Below are 24,783 nucleotides of genomic sequence, written 5' to 3' on the forward strand. Positions count from 1 at the left end.
CGTTTTGCACCATTTGTAGTTTGTTTAGAACTTTTTCTTGGGTGTTAAGGAATAGACCATTACAATAGTCTGCCCTGGACATGACTAGTGTGCTCATGAGAGTTCTGCCGGCACTTGATGGAAAGTAGGGTAGAAGTTTCTTTATCATTTTAATGGTGTAGAGGGCCGAAGAGACAATGTTGTTGGCGTGTTGTACAAATGATAGTTTATCATCAAATATGATCCCTAGGTTTCTGACTTTTGTTACGGGGGATGGAGGTGGGCCCAACTGTGCTGGCCACCAGAGGGGAGACCAGCTGGGGGAGAGGTTGCCAAAGATCATTACCTCCGTTTTCTCGGAGTTCAGCTTAAGGCAATTATTTGCCATCCATGTACTTATTGCCAGCATTCCATTTTGGAAGTTTGCTGCGACTTTTTCTCCATCATTGTGGGTCTCTAGAACTAGCTGTGTGTCATCGGCGTATGAGGTAAGTCGCATGCCATGAGACTTAATGACCCTCGCCAAGTCGGACACATATATGTTGAATAAGGTCGGACTCAGCGAGGATCCCTGTGGAACACCGCAAGGGAGGGTAAAGGATGGGGATTTGAAGTCGCCTAGCGCTACTGATTGGGAACGATTAGAGAGGAAGGAGGTAAGGAGGGCATTGGCTTTATTTTTAATACCTATAGCAGAGACACGGTCGATGAGTGTGGAATGATCGAGCGTGTCAAATGCTGCTGAGAGGTCCAGCAGCACTAAAGCTGCAGCTCCTCCCCGATCGAGGATCATTCTGATCTCGTCTGAGGCCTTGATAAGGGCTGTTTCGGTGCCGTGGCCCTTCATGAAGCCAAATTGCGTGCCGTCTAAGAGGTTATTTTCATTGACAAAGTGAGACAACTGAGTATTTATTACTTTTTCAAAGACTTTGGCGGGGAAAGGGAGGCAGGCGATAAGTCTATTGTTTTTTGTTTCTGTGGGGTCGAGGTTATGTTTTTTTAAAAGTGGTCTAATGACAGTTTTTTTTCCAAATGGATGGGAATGTTCCTGTGGTGAACATTGAATTGGAGATGTTGTCTAGTACTGGGGCAATGATCTCGGGTATCAGTTTTAAAATGATGGGGGGCATGGGTCGTTGGGAGATCCAGATTTGATGGAAGAAATGTGGTCTATGATTTGGTCTGGCGTGACTTGGGTGAATTCCAAGAGGGTAGGGACGGTGCTGTCCTTGGTGGGGCCCGGTTGAGTGGAGTTAGGTGTGCTGGTATTATCGGTGGGAGCAGTGGTAAGGTTGTTGGTGGAGAATTCTACCTTGACTGCACACGAGAGTTCCCGTTGGACAACCAACTTTTCATGAGGTATGTTGGTGCGAAGAAACAGCGAGTGGGGCAGAAGCAAACCATCTCTCGCTGAGTTGTGCTCTGCATTTAAATCTATTACTCACTGGCGAAGAAGCAACCTCCTGAAGGTTTGCGAGCTCATTCCACCAGAGTGAAAGCTGCAACCACTGCTTCAGCACATGAAATTTCGGTCCTGGACATCTGCCAGGCAGCAACGTTAGCCTCCCTTGCACACATTTACCAAACATTACTCTCTAGACATTCAGGTCCATAGGAATGGGCACTTTGCCCGTTTGGACCTTCAGGACTTACTCGTTTGACATTAGTCTGAAGACCTTCTACTGGGAATGGTATTGCATTTGGAATCTATTCTATGGTAAGGAATCTGCAGCTAGAAGGCTCTATCAGGTAAACAATTTACTTCCCCTTGGTAACACCTTATGTGGCAGAGATTATATCTAGCCGCAGATTCCTTTCCGACCCACCCATCCTCCCTGCTTTGCAGACATATTTCTAGGGTCAGGGTTGATCACTTTTAGGGCCCTCGTTTATCCTCACCAGTGGTCAGTGTTCTTCATGGCTCAGTGCTTCTGAAAAGGAAAGTTGTGAAAGTAAATCATGTCAGTGTGCCTTAGTGTGCCCTATCTAGGTGCCGCGAATGTCACTTCCAGTGCTGACGATGCCGACAATGCACATGCAGCCGATCGACTCCACCTACCGGTGTGCAAGGGTACTGCCCATGAAAAATCCTACAGATCCAGTCTGACGTCTAGGGTAAATTCTAAGGTAAGGTATTTATGGCTAGATATAGTCTCTACCAAATAAATTATTACCGAAGATACGTAACTTGTTCTTTAGCTACAAAGGTGGCTTGTAATGAATGGCATAGAAGAACCATTTGAAATCCATAATGATTATTGGAATTTGCAGTTTCTGAAAGCTTCACTGTGGGGATAATCATCAAGTTCAATGGGCATTTTCCTTTTTACAGTGTGATTTTACTATCACTTACAACCCTGGTTCCTAGACTGTGCTGGGGGAATGCTCTGGCTTGTAATTTTCAGCCTATAATTTCTTCTTAATGTGTGGTTGGAAAAATTTAGGGGCATATTTACAAGCCCCTAGCGCCACCGTAGCATCACTTTTTTTGATGCTCTTGTGATGCTGTGTGTTGGCCCATATTTACAAGGCCACCTAAAACCACCCTCTATGGCTTTTCATGGCCTTGTAAATACGGTCCCTTTTTACGCATCACTTTGCTTGAAAGGGGCGTGCAATTGGTGTTGCTGTGAGCATTCCACCACAAAACCCATTGCTTTTTGGCGCTGGCCCAGATTTACAAGAATCTGTAAATCTGAGGCAGCTCTAAAAACTATGGATGGATCCAAGGGACCTAGAACATCTTCTTTTGATGGACCCTTTAGTTTGACAAAAGGAAATGTATTTCAACCAGAAAGCTATCTTTGTGCCAAACACAATGTCATGACTCAATTAATGGCCATAAAGTAGTTTACATTGAAGTTAGCTTTGCGTTGTGTTTGGTGCCCAACATTTCATTCTGATGTTCAAGAATATTTGTGTCCAGCATAAATTCTTACACGCTTAATCTTTTGGATACTTACAGCCAGTACCAGTAGCTTCTGTACCTTGACACACAATTTTGACAGATTTTATAATAGATCTTCTGTCTTCGAAAGGATACAGTGTGATAATAGTTACAGTAGGCACTTTTTCAAAAATGGCCCATTTTGCCCCTGTGTCTAAGAACTGTCCTAGCTATTTAAAAGTTGTGGAATCCTATTATAATAGTGTAAGCCATTTTGCCATCAAGGTTTAACCTACTTTTTGTTTGCAAGGTTTTTATTCAAGGTTGCTGTGGCTACTGATTATTTGAATCAATTACAGAAGCATAGATAAATTGTTTTGGAAAGTCTACATCATATCAGGGTCGAGATGAATGAGAACACTCATAAATCAAAATCAATTTCTTCTTCTTTTCATCTTGAAGAGGAAGCCTAGCTGTCCTGTTTTCTTCCTGTTCATACACTGCAAGTGAAATTTCAACCATCATATTTTGTCCCATTCATCAGATTAATTCTGTGGCTTTTTTGTTGAGGTTTCATTGCACCTTGATGATTCATTCAGTTTTTAATTTATCTCAATTTAACCCATATGTTCACGTTCCTTATCATCAGCTTCTGTCTCAACCTCGCCAATTTTGGTACAAAGTTACTCGGAATACAAGGATCAAGAAATTTGTGGCTCTCCTACGTTTTGTGGTCATCTTCAATTTTTGTTCATTGGATACATTATTCTTCTGGCAAGCATTCTCGCTAAGATGCTTCTTCACTTAATGCTTCCTTGATAGTTTGCTGTCTCTTTAAAAAGCACCCATATACTTCTGGAGGGGGGCATTCTATACTTAGAACTCTGTCAATGCCAAGGACTGTGCCATGGGCTTACTAGAGTTTATGTGCATCTGGGAGAAGAAGGGGCACTCTTCGAGTTCTCAGGTAACTTGTTGCCAGACGCAACGCTCAGCACTTGTTTAAGTGTCTGCACTACCTAGACCTTCCTTGTGTCTCAGTGTTCTACAAGCTGTAACGAGCACCGAACAGGAAGGGAAGGGGCAGGACTGCAAAATTCCGCTCTTGGAAAGAATTTCAAACTTGGACTTCTTATATGTAAGCCAAATTGAGGCTAAGAGTTTTGAGAAAGGGACACCCTTATTGTTTTAGTTTTTTTAGAATAACAGGTGGGGTGCCCACGCCCATGCATTGAGCCTAGCTCACAATCCCCAATTCCCCAGAAACAGTCTTTCTGCCCTCCTCAGAGGCAAATAGGAGATGTTTTCCTTCAATCTGCTTTCGGCGGGTGAGGACACAAAGTCCATTAAATTCCTAGCAAGGTGTTTTGGAGGGTAGAGAGAGCCTCTCCAGACAATGGACTAGTGCTACCCTCTTCCCCAAATGGCTACGTAAGTAGTGAAATCCATAATAGAAATAATCAAAATAAAGAGGGAACCACTAAATAGCAGAAACACTTAAGATGCCCTTTCTTCGTCTCGCACGGGAGAATGGCAATTAGATATCTTAGGTCTCGTAGAAGCAGTAAGAACAATAAATATTGGTAATAGATTGTGCTTCAAAAACAGGTCAAGTAAAGTTTCCTTAGTAAAAATAGCTTTACTGTGAAGAATCTTTTCTTGTGTTTCATCAAACATGGTCTTTTGTGTGATATTAAGTTGTGGTAATTCAAAATGTCCCAGTTTTCATAATGAAAAGTTAAAATTCTGTTAAGGACATGGAGGCAAGGATTATGCATTGTCCTTTTCTTCATTCCTACTCCAGCACCTGAAAGTTCAGACATTAAAAGAAGAACAACATATCAGGTTTTATCTCCCATAACCAGGAAATGATGGAATCAACTACAGGAAAAAACAAGGGCCAATCGCAAGTCACAGTCCATGGTAACTAGGCAATTTCCTTCTCTTTTTTGCATCTGACCAAACAGCTGTCTCTACTTTTCAGCTTATCTTCATTCCTGCTTTTGGTCAGAATCTGACAGAACAAAAAAAATGCATATACGTATAACCGGCAACCCCCCACCATTACCATTGACCTCATAATATCCATGCTGTCCCACACTATTAACATACCAAACATAAGTATAAATCGTGAAACCTCAAAAGAGACCTATGTAAGTACCATCTCATGCATGATTAGAACATGTTAAAAGTATGTGTAGACCTTACGAATTACATTCCATCTGGGAGGGGAAGGAAGGAAGATATTCTGTTGCCAGATGGGGATAATTCATACGCTCGTGTGAGGTCCCTAGGTTTGTGAAATTTTCCATTACAAGAGTTAGTATATTTGATCAGGACCAGAGATGAGGATTACACATGTATAGAGAGTACTTGCACTGGCCATAAATTAAAATTGTTTGAAGGTGGATTCAGAGGGCCAGTACCCCATGTACAGGATGTCCTTCAGCCTCCCTCACAGGGAAATCATTGGATCGTTTGCTAAATGGGCACCAAAACATAAGATGTCTATGTCCGCTTCTGCAAAGCCCATCAGACTCATCTAGCTATTGTAGGAGACATTATTGCACCAAATGTTTCTTAATACAAATCAATGTTTGTTGCATACCTACTGGTCTCATTTCTACCCTTGTGATGTCATGGGCTTTTTTTTTTTTTAATTCTTTTTATTGTTTGCAAGAGAACAAGGTCACAAAAGATAACACCAAAACAGTGGAGTTGTTGCGACATCGGCGACGCACAGTGTCAGTGCAGGCCAAAATGTATTTACAATAGTTCTGAAGGCAGGCTAGGTTCAGGCCATAATCTCCAAGTTGGACTGGCGGGCCTGCGGAGGCTCACAGATGTCGCCTCTGTATTCGTTCCAACGCAACCACACCTCCCCCCACTTTTGGGGGCACCCTCGGGATTTGTACACAGTCTTCTCCTGCAACATGCACCAATCCATGTCTTTTTGCCAGTCTACCAATTTCGGCGGCTTCGCTGCACCCCAGAGACGGGCTATGTTTCGTTTCGTCACCATTTGCCCAAGTGTGACCCAGAGTTTCCCCCCTGTAGATAGGTCCGTGGGTTCCCAAATGTTCAATATGCATCTCTTAGCCTCTGGGCGAATGTCAACCTCCCATACCTCCCACATGCAGGACACAACTCGCCTCCAGTACCGGGGCATTCCCACAAAATATGGAAAAAGGAGCCAGCCTCCCCACAACCCCGCCTGCAGAGCCCCTCCCTCCTCCCCCCATCGCCCGAAGTCTTGTCATGAGACATACACTCTGTGCAATATTTTAAGCTGTACGAGCCGAAGCCTGGCCGATATCGCCACCTCCCTTGGGGACGCCAGAGCAGTCACCCACTCCTCATCGTCGATCTCAAGTCCATCAGCCACCCACTTCTCCTTAAGGGATTCGAGTGGATCCAGGGGATTATTTATCAGTTTTTTATACGTGAGCGAGATGGCATGCTCCGGCATGTGTCCATCGAGCAGCCGATTCTCGAGTGGGGAGGCCTGCGGGGGCCTAGTCCCCGGGGAAATGTTAGCTTGGAGGGAGTGCCTAATCTGAAGGTATCTGAAATACTCTGTGGGGGCAAGGTCGGACGTGTCCTGCAACTAAGCAAAAGATCTGACCCCCTCGGGCCCCCACAGGTCCTTCACCTGGGAGATCCCGATAAGGTCCCAGCTACGGAAGCCCTTTGTGTGACCCAGGCTGCCCAGTCTCTCCGACGCCCACAAGGGGGTGGCCAAGGTCAGAATGTTTGACCAGCCCAACTTACGATGTGCAGCGTGCCATATTTGCACCGAGTGCTTCGTCGGTCCCATGAGCTGATGTTTGCCGGGTTTAGAGTAAAGCGCGACGTCATAATTCCTACCCGGGAGCAACCATCTGTCCATCCCGTAGCCTGGGTCATTACCGTCACTATACATCCCTTGATTGATCGCTGACAGGTGAGCAGCCCAGTAGTACTTGCGGATATCCGGGAGGGCTATCCCCCCGTCGTACCATCCCAATGTGAGTTTTCGCAGCGCTATTCTAGGCGTACCCGCCCAGAGGAGGGCCCGCTGTGCCGCCTCTATAGCCACAAAATAAGAATATGGCACCAAGTCCGGATAATTTTGGAGGGCGTAAAGAAATCTAGGGAGTGCCATCATTTTAAAGAGGGCCGCACGGTCCAGCAGGGACAAGGGCAGTCTCTGCCAGGAAGTTGAGTCACGCTGGAGCCGTCGCAGTGGCGGCAGTAAATTCTTTTCATACCGGAGAGTCCTATCCAGAGTGACAAATACTCCGAGGTACCTGAAGCCGTCCTCCGCAACGGTATGCGGGCAGGCGCTGGGGAGCCTGGGAGGGCTACCATGGAGGACATAGAGGAGGGACTTACTCCAATTTATGCGGAACCCCTAGTTCTTCCCAAAACTAGTGAAAATATCCAGCTCTGCCACTATAGATCTCTGCGGTTGGGATATGTAAAGGAGGATATCATCGGCGTATAGAGAGATTTTGTCCTCCCATCCGTCCGTCCATCGTATCCCTGTGAGGTAGATGTCTTGCCGGACCCACGCCGCTAGTGGCTCAAGGGAGAGCGTAAATAAGAGAGGCGAGAGCGGGCATCCCTGTCTGGTTGCCCTCTCTAGGGCGAAGACCTCAGAGACCTTGTTGTTGACTACCACTTGGGCCAGGGGCTCCGAGTAGAGGAGACAGACCCATGCTATAAAGTGCGGGCCAAAGCCCATTTTGTGGAGCACCGCCATCATGTAGGGCCATTCGAGGGTGTCAAACGCCATGGTGGCGTCAAGCGACACCACCACCGCATCTTCACGGAACGTATGGCACCTCCCCAATACACCATTCAGGCGTTGAATGTTGAGCGCCGTATTGCGATGTGGCATGAAGCCGGACTGGTCCGGGCGGACCAGCGAGGGGAGGACGGAGTGAAGCCTATTAGCGAGAGCTTTTGCAAGTATTTTCGGTTCCGCATTGAGCAGGGAGATTGGTCGATACGAGGAACAGGACTCCCTTGGTTTCCCTTCTTTTGGTATGGCCACTATAGTAGCCAGCGGCTGATCTAGCGGCAATCTCCCTGTCGCCTTGCTTTCTTTGAACATTCGTTGAAGGTGCAGGCCAAGGACGTTGGGCTTCAACTTATAGAGCTCAATCGGAAGACCGTTAGGTCCAAGAGCCTTACCCGGGCGGAGGTCAGTGATCGCACGTTCCAGTTGGCCGTGGCCAGGGGTGCCTCCAGGGCATCACGGTCGACCTCCGACAGGCTTGGCATGCGAATATCTGCGAGCAAGGCAACAGAGTTCTCCTCCGGACGGTCCGACCCCCTACTGTATACCTGTCGGAAGTGCCTTGCAAATTCCGCGGTAATCTCACGGGGCTCCGTAACCACGGCCCCCGATGCTGTTCTAATCTCCGGCACCACTTTAGCGGCCCTCTGCTTTTTCTCGAGCCAGGCGATGAGTTTGCCCGCTTTGTCGCCTTGGTCATATATCCTGCCCGCTCTATGATGAGCAATAGTTTGGGCAGTATGCGTGACCAGCGCCCTATATTCCGCAGTTTTGAGTCGCAACCGGTGTTGCACCCCCGGCTCAGGATCCGCGCAAGCAGCCTCTTCCAGTGCCCTGAGGTCCGTTTCAACCGAGGTGATCTGTGCCACCTTTTCCTTACGGCTGCCGGAGATGGCCGAAAGGGCCTCTACCCGAAGCATCGTTTTAAAAGCTTCCCACAGATTGACAGAGGAGCTTATCGATCCGACATTGTGCTCGAAGTAGCGCGTGATGGAGCAGGACAGCTTTTTCCTCAGGTCCTCATTTTTAAGACACCACGCGTTTATAGGCAACACACAGCCCTCCCGGCTATCCCCCAGCGTGAGGTGCATATAGACAGGCGAGTGATCGGATATTCCGCGCGCCAGGAGGGAGGCCTCCTGTATGCTCATGTCAGGCTGCAATGAGGTCAAAATGTAATCCAAGCGGGAAAAGTAACGATGTGGGCCGGAGTGGAAGGTAAAGTGCCTACCCGTGGGATGCAGCAGCCGCCACACATCCGTAAGCCCGAAGGCGTCGAGGAAGTCCGCCAGCCACCGCTGCCCTGAGGCGTGACCCTGGGGGGATGTCTGTCGAGGGTTCCGGAGATCACTGCATTAAAGTCTCCCCCGACGATCAACTTCCCATCAGGGAGGGAGAGCAGGAGCTTACCCAGGTCTGCATACGCTTGGGTCTGAAGGCCGGGGGGGATATACGCAGAAATTAGATTTAACCGACAGCCCTCCCATCTCCCCGACAGGCCCAAAAAGCGGCCCAGTGGGTCTGTCTCCGAGTGGTTAATGTGCAGGAGCAGGGAACAGCGAAGCAGGATCCCCACTCCCCTGGAGCCAGAGGTGAAGCCGGAGTGTATCGCCAGAGTATATCCCCAACTGTTGAGGGCCTGGCATGTATTCCCCATCAAGTGCGTTTCCTGCAATAATACCACATCCGGGAGGTGGCGTTTAATAAACTGTAAAACAATGGTACGTTTGAGCCCATCACACAACCCATTGACACTCCAGCTAAGGACCCTAAGTCTCCTCTCCCATCTACTAGCCATATCCGTTGCTGTAGGAGATAGCCTGTCTCTGTGCACCGGTGCCGCCTGCAATCCTGTTCATAATAGCAATGTGTGACCATACCGACCGTCCAACTCCCCCCCCCCAACATCCCAAAACAGTATATATCACAGTCACCTTCTGTCTTACCAGCCCTTCAGGAAACACTGTAACACCCCTCAGAACAAACCCCCCCCCCCCCACCCTGCTCCCTGCTCCGTAGGTTTTAAACTACCCACTGCCCCAATTAGCAGAGCGCCTGTCGCCCGACCCCACCCCGGAGAGAGTGACCGCCCCTCCCCCGGAGAAAACTCTGTTAGGGAGAGCGTAAGCCGGCCCCAACTCCAGCCGCCATCACTGTGTTACCCCAAACTATAAGTCCCTTAAGTGTGTGAGGCAATCAAGGAGCAGCCACAAAATCACTGAAGGAGGGCGCGAACATGCCCGCCTCACAAACCAGCAACATCAGCCATAACCCCATTTCATGTCATATACATTACTGTTCGGTGTGGCTTCATGCCATAGTCGGACATCTCAGCGTGCCGCTGAGTCTGGCAGCGAGTCCCAGCTGGGACTGTTCGACCTGGAACGCCATGACCTCTGGCTCTGTTCGGCTATCGCTGCTCCTCCCCCCACCGAACCGGGGGATGCTGCTCCTCTCTCTGTCGTGTGGTCGTGGTCGTGCCCCATCCGGTCTTCCACCGTCGCTGTATCGAGCCACTCCCGGACCGCCGCCGGCGAAGTGAAGAAGTGGGATTTGCCCCCTGCGATGATTTCAGTTTGGCGGGGAAGAACATCATATATTTGATACCTCAGTCCCTGAGTGCCGCCTTGACACCCATGAATGAGCGGCGTTCCTGCTGAACCCGCAGCGTGAAATCCGGAAAGAAGCGGATGGTGGCCCCTTCGTACTGAAGATCTCCCTGCTGCCTGGCCACCTGGAGGATGGCGTCCCGGTCATGATGGGCCTGGGGAGCAGGGCTCGGTGAGCACGCTCGATGGTGAAGAGCTTTGAGAGTCTTTTGGGCTTTAGATGCTGGAGAATGAGATCTTCCAGAAAGAGATCCACACTGTGCCCCTCCAATCCCTCCAGCACACCCACTACGCGGATATTATTCCGTCGTGCCCTCCCTTCCTGGTCCTCGAGCCGAAGAGCCATTTGGCGGTGCTGGAGGACGAGCTCGTTTATGCACCCCTCAAGCCGTTTCTCTGAGGCCTGTAGGGCCTTGATGTCAGTCTCATTAGCTTTCGACCTCTCCGCAGTCTTGCCAAGGTCCATGCGCAGCAGATTAACCTCAATAGAGATCTTATCTATCTTTGTCTCGAGGTTGGTGCCCAGAGTCTGTATCGCGGCCATGATGGAGGTCAGGGAGGGCTCCGAGTGATCTGCAGCGGCTTCCAGCGTCGCCCCAGACTGTGCCTGTCCGGTGGGCACGGCGTATTTGTCCAGTTTATTGGTTTGAGTGGGTTTTCCCACCTTGGGTCGCATGGTGGATGTAGGCTTCTGCTCCGCATGGTCCGTGCCCCAGCCCAGGCAGCGGCAATCACTTCTCGAGCCTCGTCACCACCTCTACGTCCCCGGGGCAGTGCCGTTTCTCCGCACCGATGGCCGGTCACGTCGCCGCGGTAGAGTCACCGGCATCCACACCACACCACCAGTCAGCTGCACCCTGGACCTCCTTCCACCTAGAGCAGCGCAGCCCACCGTGTGCGGCTGCTGTAACAAGGCTCCGTCAGTGCTGGGCAGAAGGCTGTTGGCTCATCCGCGTTTACGCCCCCCGGGCAGGCCCCACCGGCTCCCATGCGTGACCGCCACAAGCTGAAAGCGCCACCGGCAGGCCCTCCACCTGGGCCTTTTATCTCATCAGTCTATATTGCACTTGGCCGCCTCGCCCTCCGCCGCGCCACCAACCTCAAAGGTGCCTCCACTGGTGACCGGGATCCCCACTCGGGCCCGGAGTGTCCTCGAACGGAGCTCCTCCCTCAGAACCCGCCGCGTCGCAGGCCAGCCTCATCCACTGGCCCGCAGCGGCCGGGCTGAGATCCGCGCGGCTCTTGCGCTCCCCTAAGGGCCTCTGCAGACCCCCGCCAATGGCCCGGCAGCAACGAGGAGTGGCATCAACTCTGGTCCGGCCCAGAGGAATATGCCCCGCTCCGGCCCCGCACTTGAGATAGGCCACACGCCGGGGTCTCTGGTTGCGGCCACCCCGGTCCCCGGGCTCCAGCCGCAGACCCGGGTCAGCCGCGGCACACACAGTTGCGGCTGCCGGTCTCCCCTGGGCGCCCAAACGTCGCTCCAAGCGCCGAGCAGCAGCGCTACACGTAAGGGAGTTGGCGCCTTCACGGTGGTGCGCTCAACTCGGATAAATTGACGGATGTTCGTGAGGTCAACAGCGGTCCCGGCGGAGCTCGGTCCCTAGGCGGCCATCTTCATCAGTGCCTGGCCACGCCCCCCCAGTCATGGGCTTTTAAGTACCTAACCAGGGAAAGCTTGGGTGAATCTGAAAAGGATAGGTAAGAAATAGACCGGATATTGGATTTAGTACTCCCGGCAATATAAATGTTACTTCCTCTTGGGTAACTCTCCTGCAGGACAACTCCAAAGTTCAGGCCTTTAACCCTTTCACGCAGTATACCATGCACAGAAGAATGTCAGCTGTGCCAGATGTTCATTCCTAGACAAGAGTTCTGCTGCCAAGATAGAGAAAGGTTCTGAACTGAGTTAACATCCGACAGTTGATAATATCTGGGTCTTGGGGGTCTTGACAACCTAATGCCCCTTAGGAGTTTATAGGAGATGAGACATCCTCGCTGGGCCTCCCTCCAGTGAGAGGGGACCCACTGAAATAGCTGACTGATAGTCCTGTAAGCCAATCCTGCTTCAGCAAGCTAATTCAGGAAGCTGGCTATATTGATAAGATCCACTCCCACAGGATCCATATGCCATCTCAGACATCAGCTACTCCGCCACCCCAGGCTGATATGTATCTCTTGTTTACTGTGTGCCAAAGTCCTTATAATAAGGGCTTCAGTCTGTCTCAAAAGTCCCAGGTGTAACCACTGACCCCAGCAATCCTCCATGCCCTAAGAAGCAACAATTCAACTGAAATCAGCTGGTGCAATTGCCCCTGTCAGTTTGTCAATGTGTTCAGAGGTTTTGAAAGGAGTGAAGAATTCCTGCAAAGTTCCAGTGCAACTACAAACCCTGCCTACAGTCTACACAGACAGGTGACCCAGACTAAGTCCACTCATTGCATCCTCATTTGGAAGCCACCCAGTTGGTTTTCGTAAAGAACAGAAGGCATTTTTACAAGTCGTTACCTCAGTCCTACTGGAAAGCATTCACTTAAAGGGGATTTTGGGTGCGGACCCCAACTGAAGTATTCCTGGAGTTGCTTGGTGAACTGGACTCACCTGATAATTAATTGCTTGAAGATTTGTGGTTGCAACATCCGGTCAATTGAATCCTGCAGATGTCAGAAATGCCAGTCCACAAACGGGTTCTTGGTATCTAGGAGGTACTCTGCTCTTATTGAGATCTGATTACCAAGGCAAAAGTGTTACGTTCGTAAGGATAAGATCCACTATAAAATCCCTGATGTCCCTAAATGCCTGTGTGAAGGTATTGGGTAGCTGGAAAAACATGTAAAAGGGGTATGAGAAAACCAGGAATAGATTCACCCTCTAGAAGAATTAATGTCTGTGATGATACCTTCTATCAATTGGACTTGCACATTTTGAGGGTTATGGACCGTCCTGTATTTAAGGTAGAAGTACAATAGTTAGAAATCGGGAATATGAAGAGTGCTTACCGGTTGTACTGGTGGTGTGAGTAGTGATGAGCCCCATTCATACCACGATACCAGGCAGGAACCGTAGTAGACCAGGAGGCTACCAACTGAGAGTGAAGATATGAGCCAGAAAAACAGCCAATAAAACACAATGTCAGAAATACCAAGGAAAGGGACAAAAGAGAAACTAATTGCAGCTAACTGGCAAGAGAGAAAGCTACAAAGGTACAAGTACAGTAAACGGTGCAAATTGAAGCAAAGCGGGAATACCATATCAAGTATGCATCACATTGCCAGGTGTCTTTTCCATGTTGAAGGGGCGATCAACCTCAGACCTCTTGCACCAAGGAATTCCACCACTGGCTTGAGAAAGTTGGTGAAATACCACAGCACCGACAAGAGTCCAACAGGGGAGCACCTTGAACTTGAAGGCTTTGAAACGCCACTGGATTTGGAGGGACTGACAAAAGATTTTGAATATGGGCATAACCATTATTCAAGTCCAGGGAAACTATCCAGTCCCACAAGCGCAGGACGTCTTGGAGAACATTTACACCCTCCAACTTGGTGTGCTAATAAACCAGCCATTCATTATCTGAGGTTGATAACTGAATCAAGGCCTTTGTTAGTCTTCTGGGCCAAGATCATATTGCTCAGGAAACCCAGGGGGTTCATTCTGGATTGTTCTATGGCCCCTTGGCCTCTAGCTTGAGTTTCCCCTATTCTATAAGTGTGCATTCCTCTTATGAGAAAGCCCAGAGGTCACAGCCTCTTGGTGAACTGCAAAACTATTTGGAATACTACTAATGTTTGCAGTAATGTTTGCAGTGTCTCCGTGTCCTTTTGTTAGTTGGCAACATACCTATAGGAATTCTGCCAGCCTTCCCTCTAGCTTTAGTTGGGCAAAGGGATTACCCTTACCTGAAAATTCCCTAGGCGTTGGGACCATTCCTGTGAAGCCACACAGCCCCACCTGCTTCTGCCTCCTCTTGTGTTGAAAACAACTTGAATGTCCTCTAGTTCCAATAGTTTCCACTTTTATTGGATCCCTGTGCACTCTGGGAGCCTAGGGAATTAAGTTAGCTTAACGAGCGCCCCCTGCATTGCCTGGCCCTGGTAAAACCTTGAGGCCAAATACCTTACCTATGTAGTCTTGGGTCTTGTCCAGGGAGGAAAATTTATTTTTTAAACTTGCTAAGCTCCTCAGAAATGATTCTCCAAGGAGTACCCTGTTCAGCATCTGAAGTGGACAGTTGTCTCATTTTAGGATTACTGGTGGGCATGTCTCATGTAATTTGCTGTAGCGTAATGATATGAAATTGCAGCAAATTGCACAAGATTACGCAAAGTTATGCGAGGGGCGTAACCCAGCATTTAGTGCTATTTTGTTAGCACAAAATGCACACTCATGTCACAACTGGAAATCATTCACTACAAGGGCTTTTGGGTGTGGACCCCAACTGAAGTATGTCGGTACTTGCTTGATGTGGGCATGGAATGCATGCCTTTTGGAGGAATGCATCCCTATGTCATTAAATGTGTTACTGTGAGGAACATCACACCTTTTGTGTTTCATTTTACCTTATGTTTGTGCTTCGGACCCACCTGCTCCAAGGTCCTAGGTACCATGAGGAGCTCTTCCCCCCACTAGGAAGTGTTCATGCTGTCTGGATTCCCATAGCAGGAGCGGTCTTCTCAGGGGTAGAAGGCCTCAGAGACAGCTCATTTTACTGAATAATCAATTACCTTCTTGAGGTCGTTGACTAATAAAAGTATTTCTTCTCCTACTTCTTCGTAGAAGTTAGGATTTTCTACCTCAGCGATAGAGAGATGAGCGCAACCAACAAGGAATAGAAAAATCTCTTTCTCTTTTTGCCCACTATAACTCAGTAGAGCATTTGCTACATTCCCCTCATCAGAAGCACCATCTTCCTTATTTTATCTGGCTTACTTCCCCTCAGGTGCGGAGGAATAATTGCAAGGTCCATACTGTGGTGCAGACCTTGAAGGACATCATTTGGAAAACCCCGGGACTCTGAGCTTAATTCTGCTGGCATAAGGCTGTAGGGTGCCCTCTGACAGGAACAAAGGACTGGAAGCTTGTGCTGCAACAGGTCCACCTAGCTACTGTGTGCATGCACCAAAGTGGTCTTCTCTTGGGCCCCATGGCTCAGAAAGCCAAGCCTCTCCAGTCACCTAAGTTCATGATCACTCTCCCAATCTTCATTGTTAAAGTCTGGGGTAAGCAGTGCGCAGCGGCCTTCTGCTGACTTGAATGTCCCCCTAGACCTGAAGAAAGAAAAACTGAGGGAACCATGCTTGTGCCTCTCTCCTGAGTCCTGTAGTCGTGCTGCCTGAGTGGAGGGGGGACGTTTACAGGCCATTTGCTACTCGGCCCAAATTAGCACACACAAAAGCAGTACAAAAACCAAGTAATCATATAGCTCTCTGAAGAACCATCTCCTTAAGCACTTATCTAATTGAGGCAGCAGGAAGAAAAGAGACTGAGGTCCCTAGGATTGCCCAATTATCATGGATTCTGACTTGTGATAGGACACTGTTTTTCCTGTAATTGATTACATCATTTACTGGTTATGGGAGAGGTAGCTTCATAGGCTGTTTTTTTTTTAAAGAACAACATATCAAATTTTGTAATATATCGTTAACTTTTAATGTGCTCCCTTTGAGCTGAAAGAAGGCCGTTAGTTACTACCCCTGTTGTAAAGAAACCTGCAGCAGGCCTAGCTGCCTCTTCTAATCCTGATCAGTATCATTGTTCCTGATGCCGATTAAACTGTTAGAAAATTATCCACCTATCTGGAAACCGCTAACATACGGGATACTTCCCAGGCACCTGCCCTCTCCGAATCCTTTGCTTCAGTAGAAACGTGTTCATTTTGTTACTTGTGAAAGGTCTGTATTCCACTTCCAATTCTGAACAAGACCTAGAAGTTAATCAGATGCTGGTGAAATTTTAGTCTGCCTTAAATTTCGCCTTTGATAGCAATACTCCATTAAGAACTCAGACAAATACCTCGCACAGACCTCTTTTAGCCTGGTATACTGTAGAGCCTAAAGCTGGAAAAGCACTCTGCAAAAAGTTAGAGAGACTTTGTCGTTGAAGCTATGATTTAGATGAGAACATTGCTTTGAAGGTAGCACTCGCTGTATATCGCTGAGATAAAAAAAAAGGCACGCAAAATGTACATTAGCAAGCAAATTGATCAGGTGGGTAACTCCTCTAAAGAATTGTGTAAATCCCTTAAGAAATTTACCCTTCCCCCTGCCTGTACAAAGCCACTTTTAGCTACGCAGGAATTATGTGATTTTCTTGCTGCTTATTCTGAAGAGAAGATCAATTTCATTTTTAAAAACTTCATGAGTAAAATGGCCTAATCCAGTTCTGAGTTTAACGATACCCCTTTCCTAATTCCAGGGACTACAGACTGAACAATTTTCAAACTTTTACAATGTGACAAATTCAGCGTGTGCTTGAAAGAGTGAAATCCAGCTCCCCAACAGACCCTTGTCCACCCAAGATCATAGCCTTATTGGCTAGCCAGATTGCCCCTGCAGTGAGTTTGCTATTCAACTTATCAATAGAGACAGGAAAAATTCCTTCAGCATGGAAATTGGCACAGACTATTCCTATTAAAAAAACAGAACAACGTGGATCCATTAAGCCTTTCAAATATGGACCCATCTCATTACTTCCAGCTTTAGGTAAGCTGCTGCAAGGTCTAATCAATAAAAAACTGCCTGATTATCTTGAAGTGAATAAGATCCTGGACCCTTCACAATCAGGTTTTAGAGCCGATCATAGCACTGAGTTGACCTTGGTTGCTGTGACTGACATCATCAGGTGCACCTTGGATGCTAACACCCCAGCCATGCTCATGCTCCTAGACCTATCCGCTGCATCTGATACGGTGTCCCATGCTAAACTACTTCTAAGATTACAAGAGATTGGGATTACTGGGTCTGATTTCAGGACTTCTTGAAAGACAGAATGCAGGGTATCTCACAGGGAGATTTCAAATACAGGCCTAGGTGGGTTGACAAAGAGGTACCCCAGGGTTCATGTTTGAGCCCTACATTGTTCAACATTCATGTGGTACCCCTGGCCAAAGTCCTAAGAGCATGTCACAAGGTATCTCTACAAACAGGTACCTGTTTCTATTTGTTACCCCCTGCCGTTCCTTCCTCTGACAGCCAGAAATACCTGTGTACAGGCTCTTGATGTAAGTCGGTTGGATTAAGGAAATGCATTACTGGTTTCCGTCAGCGAGTCACTACTGTCTAAACCTCAGGTAGTGCAAAATACAGGCACACAGCTGATTTATAACTAGCCTCCTAGAATACCCTCTACTCCTCTTCTACAATCTTTACACTGGTTTCCAGTAAAAAAAAAAATTTAAATATGCTGCTTAACCTATAAAGCTCTGCAGGTGAAAGGGTCTCAGCACCTTTGTGAGAGGCTTAATCGCTATCACTGCACTAGGCATTTGCATTCCAGTGATCTGGAACTTCTATTGGTCCCACGCATTCAACAATCTAGATGTGGTGGAAGAGCTTTCTCTAATTTGGCTCCCACCTTCTGGAATAAATTGCCATTTTCTGTCCGAACTTGCCCTGACTACAGCAAATTTAGGAAAGCATTAAAAACGGCACTGCTTTAGATCTTACATTCAGTTTTTTGGGCTGGCTATGCACAGAGATACGCCATTTGGGGTGTATCGTCCGCGATATCAAATTATATAGTATTGCATGGACCTGCAGCACTGCCGGACACTTATCATGCAGCAGACTATGCCCTCTGTCATGAGTAAGATATCTAAAGCAAACCTGCTCTGCAAAACCATTGCACTTAAAGCTACAGCTGTGCTAACAACAAGACGATCTACCAGGGTGCATGAAACACAAAAGGTGATGAAAGGAATGCTTGCTATTAGTCTAGACACTGACAATTGCTCGTAATAGGATCCCAACTCATCGTTCTTTTGCTCACCATGCCTCCTCAGATTGGACTCTGCCATATGCAAATGAGCCTTGACACTGCCTCCTTATGCTTACAGTCCAGCCTGAACTGCCAGGCCAGGTTCTCCCTGAACCGGATTACAAGCAACCCGGTACTGGTTTCGCACTACTTATGGCTCATCAGCCAGGTACAGCTTGGTTCCAGTGACACAGTGAGCATGGGACCCACATCTGGGCATTCCCATGTCACTTAGGGCGGTACATGAAACACCCAAAAGGTGATGGGAGGAATCCTTGCAATTTGTCTAACCACTAGCAATCATGAGGGGTAGCATCCCAACCCATTGTTCTTTTGCTCACCATGCCACCTCAGTTTGGCTCTGACCAGCTTTCTGATCTTTAAATTTGGATCAAGTTGATAATACAGCTCTGATATTGATGAATCTTTCATCCTCCTTCAACAATATCCCTCAAATGATTCTACTTAATAGGCTTCTTGGCCCTGGGAGTCAAGAGCCCCTCTGACACTGCAATATAAGTGGTAAAGAATCTCATGTTTTTTTAGATAAGAAGTTAGCTTTTGTTTCAAAGGTAAGCAAGATTATTGAAAGAGGCTTGTTCCATCTTAAGCTGTTGAAGAAGTTTTTTCTATTCTCGACTCGAACAGTAGCTGCAAAAGCACTCATTTTATCAAGAATGGGTTATTACAATGGTCTTTACCTTGGCATTTCAAAAGCTTAGTTGTCCAAACTGCAGGTACTACAGAATTCAGCTGTCCAATTGATATTTTGAATATGGAGACAGGAACATGTGTTCTTTTACAGGCATCGATTACAATGGTTGCCAATTGAGAAACAGATCGTATGCAAGACTTTTTACCGGGTGCATCATGCAGACCAAAGAATATAGACGCTCTCTCTACAGACTATGTTTAGTGGTATAAAACCTGTGGCCAACTCTACTCAGCCAGTGCTTATAAACTTGTGCTCCCCAAGATTTAGAAATGTAAAATGGGAGATAGCTGTTTCAGTTATTCAGCAGCCAAAAGATGGACTTCTGTACCCCATTTAGAAAGGCTTTAAAACCATTGCTTTACGAATAATCTGGAGTTGCTGTTTGTATAATGTTTCCTCTTAGCCAGTGCCGTAATGCGCTTTTTGAGTAATAGCTTGCACTTAATAAAAATAGTTCATATTTAAATGTCTGAACTATCAAATGCTGGAGTAGGAATAAAGAAAGGGGAAATACATAATCTTTGCCTCCGGTCCTAACATGGAATTTGCTCACCTCTTTTTCTGAAATCGGTTCCATTATAGCTTGTTCTACTATGCCTAAGGACATTCAAACTCTTCAACAACTTGGTTACCTAATGGTGTAGGTGCTAATGATATTGGTTGTGCACTTCTTCCTGGAGCATATTTAAACAACTCAGCTGAAACCAATGGCTTTGCTTTTTTATGATGTAGCATTTTTAAATATCTTAGTAGCATTGGACAAGTAAAGCCTTGCTTGACCTTCAGAAAGCTAACATTGTCTGGTTACAGTCTCTCTTTCTCTCCATGTTTTGCCAAGTTGTACAAAGCAAAACATATCAAAATCCTATTTCCAACACCTTAACAGCTTAGCATCTTATATAGAGTTTGAGTGACAGGATTCTGGGACACAAGCATGGTAGATAGCCCGTTCGCTATATTACAAATGCATTGAAGCCTACGGCACTTGTAATACAGCAGATGGGATATCTGCCACATTTGTGACAGAATATCACATCTATCATACTCCCATAACATTTTCCTTGATTGGTATGATTTGTTTTGACTTTTATTAAGCTTAAATTCTGACCTTCCATTTGATACTTCTCACCATTTTAATTGGGTGTCATATTGGGCCCTGTTTAAAAATTGTTTAGCAATTTCATACAAATGTGCTTTATAAGGTAGTTGAGCATTATGGGTAATAGAATTAATATTGTTTTGTGGCTAGCGAGTTGATAGCAGTGTATGTGGGGGTGCGCTAATTTAAGATATAACTTTTGATTTCCTACTGTTTGTTGAGTTTAAGTTTGGTTTGAACAGAAAGAATAAATAAAGCTGTAGTAATGTAAAGGTGGTTTGTAAATTATAATTTTAAGGTATACCTATAACTTAAAAATGTCTAATGTTTGTGCCATTTAAGTGTGGTTAGTATAGAAAAAAAAAAGGTTTCCTAATTATAATTAAGGCGTAACCTTTGTTTTTGTCTTTGAATTTCAATGTTTTTTAAAGTACAAATGTGTTTCAAATAGTATAGACCTGTGTCATCGAGAGGAGTGTGGTTAAGTGGGGTGTCGTACAGTACAGTGGAGGAGAGTGTCGTAGAGTGGAGTGTCATAGAGTGGAGTAGAAAAGAGTGGAATAGAGTGGAGTGGCATGGGGTACATTGGAGTAAGTGTCAGAGTGCAGTGGCGTGTCATAGAGTAAAGTAGCGGGGAGTGCAGTTGAGTGGAGTAGCGCAGCATACAGTTGAGTGAAGTGTCATAAATTGGAGTGGAGTGTTATACAGTGGAATGGAGTGGTGTGTCATAGAGTGTTGGAAGTTTCTCGTAGAGTGGAGTAGAGTGTTGTACAGTGGAGTGTAGGAGAACAGAGTGGAGTAGAGTGGCATAGAGTGTATTAGAGTCTTGTAGAGTGGAGTTGCATACAGTGGAGTCGCATACAGTGGAGTAGAGTGCCATAGAGTGAAGTGGTGAGGAGTGTCGTACAGTAGTGTAGAGTGGGGCTAAGTAGCATGCAGTGGAGTAGAGTGGAGTGGAGTTAAGTTGAGTGGAGTGGCATAGCATAAAGTGGAGTAAAAGGTCATAATGTGGAGTGTTATGTTGTAGAGAAGAGTGCTGTGGAGTTGAGCTGAGTAGAGTGCACTGGCGTAGCATATAGTGGAGTAAAGTGCCATACAGTGGAGTAAAGTGTCATGCAGTGGAGTAGACTGGTGTGTCAGAGTGTTGGAAAGTCTCATAGAGGGAAGTAGAGTGGAGTGTCACAGAGTGGGTTAGAATGTTGTAGAGAGTAGAGGCATAAAGGGTTGTAGAGTTGAGCGGCATAGAGTGTCGTAGAGTGTAGTGGTATCGAGTGGAGTATTGGAGTTACAGTAGAGGAGAGTGGAGTAGTGTGTCAAAGAGTAGAGTGCAGTAAAGTGGGGTGGAGTGGTGTACAAGGAGTGTCGTTCTGTGGCATAGAGTAAAGTAGAGGGCCATACACTTGCATAGACTAGAGTACACTGTTGTACAGTGGAGTACTATAAAGTGGGGTATGTGCGGTAGAGTGCAGTGGTATAGAGTGTTGCTGAGGGGAGTGGAGTGTCATAGAACGGAGTAGAGTGGAGTGGCAAGGAGTGGATTGGCATTGACTGGAGTAGCACAGAGTTCAGTGGAATACTGTGGAGTGGTAGAGAGTGGAGTGGCATACAGTGGAATAGTGTATGGTGGAGTGGCATATAATCAAGCGACTTAGGGCCAGATACACAACCATTTATTGCAGTTGCAGAGGGGTTTCAGACCCCTTTGTGACCACAAAAAACTAGTTGGCCATGTACTATTCCTATTTTGCGAGTCGCAAAATAGAAATAGCGAGTCACTATTAGGAAGGGGCGTTCTGAGGGCATCCCTTCCTAATCGCGAGTCCTCCAGGTATGTATGACTCTTTTGCGACCGCAATTGCGGTCGCAAATCAGTCGCAGTTTACCACCCTTCTCAGAAGTGTGTACCAGTTGGTCTCTGATGTTACTACTGCGTTTAAAGGCAAAGAGAGGTTTAGGCAGCTTTACCTCTCCTATGTTCAAAATTTTCCAATTGGACATAATGATTTTTTTGATTTGATTGGAAAATTTGCAGTAAGTGTGTACACAGGTCAGTCTGTTATCAGATGATTGAGGGACCTTGGGTTCTAATAAGGCCTCCCGATTGTTGTTTGAGGCACATTTCAAAGCTCTTTTGATCAATTTCTTAGGATAATGTCTAGCCTGTAGTTGTTTAGATAAGTTGCTCGCATGTTCCTGATATTTATCACTTGAGGAGCAATTTCTTCTCAGGCGTAAAAATTGACCAAAAGGCAAGTTGTCCCGCAAAGCTCGTGGGTGAAAGCTATCGTATTTCAACAGAGCATTCACCGCCATAGGTTTCCTGTACAGTTCAGTACTCAAACCACCTGCAAAGGGAGTTATCAAAATATCCAAGAATGGGAGTTGGATCTTGGAGTACTCGCAGGTGAATTTCAAAAAGGTATTGCAATTATTGAGCCAGTTCTTAAAGGCCAGCAAAGAAGTCAGAGGTCCGTGCCATAGTACGAACACATCGTCTATGTACCTCTTCCATATCCGTATTTGATCTCTGTATGGATTGTGGGCACCAAAGACGTGCTGCTCCTCAAAGACATGAACATACAGATTGGCCAGGCTGGGAGCAAAAATGCTCCCCATAGATGTGCCCGACACCTGTAAGAATAACTGTTCCTCAAACTGAAAAAAGTTCTCTTTCATGGCTAACTTAGCACATGAAATAATAAAGGAGACTGGAGTGATGGAGTCTGGTGGATTGTCCAACAGGAGAGTTTCGATGACATCTAACGTTTCATCCTGTGGGATGCACGTGTAAAGTGACTACATCAAAAGAGACTAAATATTCAGTCTCACAATCAAAAGACAAATCTTTTAGTAAGATCAAAATGTCCTTGGTGTCCTTGAGATACGTGGGCATTTTGGCAACCAAAGGACGTAGAAAATGGTCAGAAAATGCCGATAAAGGTTCCAAAAGGGAACCTAGTCCCGAAACAATAGGACGGCCAGGAGGGGGACTGACGTTCTTATGCACCTTGGGAAGAATATAAAAGTAAGGTACAATCGGAGAGGTTTTGACCAAATACTGTGCTTCATTGGCCGTGATCCAACCATTGGTGCTGGCTTCATTCACCATGATCTGAATAGTCTGTTGTAGTCTCTTGGTAGGGTCCTCACTGAGAGGCCGATATGCAAGTACATTGTTTAACTGTCTCAAGCATTCGGTCCGATAAGCGGTGGTGTCCATGATGACCGTGGCGCCACCTTTATCTGCCGGCTTAATCATGATCGTCTCATCAGAGGTGAGAGATCTCAAAGCATGTCTTTCAGATTTAGTCAAGTTTTGATACTGGCGGTTTTCTGCTGCACAAGTATTCGACACCTGCACAGACACCGCTTTCTCAAACGTAAGCACCTGTGAAGGAACTTGACTGGGCAAGGGATTAAAAGTGGATTTATTTCGCAAACCCGTATTATGATCTTGATCGTCAAAAGGAATGCTGGAATCAGTGCGGAAGAAGAAGTTCAAACGGATTTTTCTGAAGAAAAGAGCAAGTTCTCGGTTGATGGTAAACAAATCACCTCTAAAAGAAGGGACGAACCCTAAACCTTTATTCAAAAGGGACAATTCTTCGGGTGCCAAGAAATTGCTCCTCAAGTGATAAATATCAGGAACATGCGAGCAACTTATCTAAACAACTACAGGCTAGACATTATCCTAAGAAATTGATCAAAAGAGCTTTGAAACGTGCCTCAAACAACAATCGGGAGGCCTTATTAGAACCCAAGGTCCCTCAATCATCTGATAACAGACTGACCTGTGTACACACTTACTGCAAATTTTCCAATCAAATCAAAAAAATCATTATGTCCAATTGGAAAATTTTGAACATAGGAGAGGTAAAGCTGCCTAAACCTCTCTTTGCCTTTAAACGCAGTAGTAACATCAGAGACCAACTGGTACACACTCGTCCACGGACTCATCAAGCAGACACTCAACACACCTTATGGGGACTGTCGCCAGTAGTAAGACACTACCCATGTGGCTCCTGTGCGGCTTGTTGCCACACTTCTGTGACCAAAGAGATCGATATAGGAACTGGCAGGCTTTGGACTCTTAGAAGTCACACAAACTGCAATAGCTCCAATTTGATCTACTTAATTACATGTCCGTGTGGGTTACGATATGTTGGAATGACCACCCGTCGGGTAAAAACCCGTATTTTGGAACACAAAAGCACCATACGGTGTGGCCGTTCTTCAACTAAACTCACCAATCATTTTTTATCAGTCAGTCATGCCCCAAAGGACTTAACCTGGGTAGTCCTTGAAAAACCATTCATACCCCCCCATCTGACAGATAGCTCCTCTTTTCTGTTCAAACGAGAGCAATGGTGGGTTTACAAACTTAATACGCATGTGAATGGGCTGAATGATGACATACCGTGGCTGTTGTTATGAATTTTTCATAGTCAGACCTTCTTCACTTTCCGGTCCTTACACGATCCACAATAGTGAGGTTTTTCTGAGAGTCAGTTACATCCTTTTCTCTCTCACTACCTGCTGTTGACAGTAAGGTTTTTAGCTGTATCTTCAGGTAATATCACTTATTGTTTGCCCTGATTAACCTAAGAAGTCTTTGACCTGGATTGCTTATTTGTCCAACGGTGTCTTCAAGCTGTTAATGTTTTTTTCGTTACTCCAAGACAACTGCTTTTTTGTTTTCCAAAATAGTACTCCTAGTTTTATTTTTCCTTTGCAATA

Source organism: Triturus cristatus, chromosome 7 (assembly GCF_964204655.1).
Source record: "Triturus cristatus chromosome 7, aTriCri1.1, whole genome shotgun sequence".
NCBI lineage: Eukaryota > Metazoa > Chordata > Amphibia > Caudata > Salamandridae > Triturus > Triturus cristatus.